This window comes from Capra hircus (assembly GCF_001704415.2).
Source record: "Capra hircus breed San Clemente chromosome X unlocalized genomic scaffold, ASM170441v1, whole genome shotgun sequence".
NCBI classification, from domain to species: domain Eukaryota; kingdom Metazoa; phylum Chordata; class Mammalia; order Artiodactyla; family Bovidae; genus Capra; species Capra hircus.
The window spans coordinates 55027771-55029690 of NW_017189516.1; positions in this window are offsets into that span (position 1 = coordinate 55027771).

Genomic DNA, 1920 nt, shown 5'->3' on the forward strand with positions numbered 1-1920 from the left:
TTCTGTGACTATGTCTGACTTTATTTACTTTTTTTTTTTAAAACCTTCCTTGTTCTTATTACAAGACCACTACTGCCTTAGTACAGGATAGTGGGCAGTTCTTTTTCTCAACCAAAATGTTCTATACGTATCAGGCATATTCTAGAACTGTGCTGTTCAGTGCTGTGGCTACTAGCCCACTGGTTTTCAACCAGGGGTGATTTTGCCCCTTAGAGAGTGTATTTGGCAACATCCAGGGGGAGGGTGCTCGTGGCCAGTGGCTAGAGGCTAGGACTGTTGCTAAACATCGTACAGTGTACAACACAGTCATCACAGCAAAGAATGATCAAGCCCCAAATGTCAGTAGTGCCAAGGTTGAGAAACCCTATACTCGCCATATGGGACTTTTGAAAAATGCAAATTAGTTAAAATTAGATACAGTTAAAAATCCAGTTCTTCAGCATCATTAGCCTCGTTTTAGACGTTTAATAACCTCAAGTGGCTAGTGACTACTGTATTGGACAGCACAGACATGTATAGATCATCACAGAAAGTTCTATTGCTCCGTTGTTGCAGAAATTCCTATTGGATAGCGCTCTTCAGATGCTCGACAAATGGATTTTAACTGCCTCTCAGTTTCTGATTTATATGAGACCTGTGATATAATTTAGCAATGATGGCTGTAGTTTGTCTTCTCTCCGAGACATGAATTTGGAGCCCCATTGGATCAAGAGAAAATAAGAAAATATTGTACCCACTTAAGGCAAATCCTTACCTGTAAGATGACATATGGCCTAGATGATCTCTCAAGATATTTTCTAAGTAATCTTCTGTGATTCTAAACTCAATTTGGTATATGAAAAAACAAAACAACTCTACACTATTATTCTAAAATGCCCAACTAGTTACCCAGAAGATGGCGCTGCTGCCACATGATCATTTAAGCAAAAAGGTTACTGGTCATAAACTACCCATTGTAAGATGGTTTACAACATAGGCTCTGGAAATTTCCATGCAGGAATGAAAACTTCACCATTAACACTGCGTTTTCTTCTTCTCTTCCAATATGCTCACAAATTCAAATATGACTTTACATCCCCTCCCTGCTCCCTTTCCTTTTTTTCCCCATTTTTGGTCTGATCATGTTCACATTTTTAATTGCTCAGAATTTAGACAGAAAATGAGCACCAACACTGTATCACTTGCTAATTCATTTAATTGCATTAATTAATTTATTCCAGACATATTTAGTCAGTGCCAGGTGCCATTCTTGGCACCAGGGTAGCAACAGTGAAGGAAACAGGCAGAGATACAGACTTTCCAGATCTTGCATTCTAGTCAGGGAAATCATTTGCTAAGAAGTAAAGAGCTGTAGGCACTGGGCAATAGTTTTCTTTTTGAAAACACTAGTTTTTAAAAATATAGCCTGGTTTCTCATATAAAATGTATTGGACAGGCTCTCGCTTGTGTTAATCTTCCCTCAGTCAAGTCTTCTGAGCTTAACCCAGGACTGTACAAAATTACTAGAACAGCGTTTTGCTTCTCAGATCTTCCAGCCAGTTAACCAGTCTGCAAATCCAAATAGTAGATGGTCATCTCCAGAAAGGGGGAAAATACCACTGCTACCTCCGTCATTGCAATTTGGGAAAATTACAAATTATTTCACTTAGCAATGTTCAGAAAGAAGCTTCTATTTAAACAGGCAGTCTATTTTTATGAGTCTAGATGTGGTTATATTTATAAGTGACATATACCTTTGAATGCTGTATCATCATGATCTGGCTGGCACAGCCTCATAAATTCCATCATCAAAGCTGGTTCAGTGACATTTACTAGAACCCCACCTTCCTGAATGAGGGATGTAAATTTTTAGCATCGTGATGCCATCTTTTAAAAATGTTAATTACTTTGTTTTTAGAGTTCAGACTTTCCAATATTTCA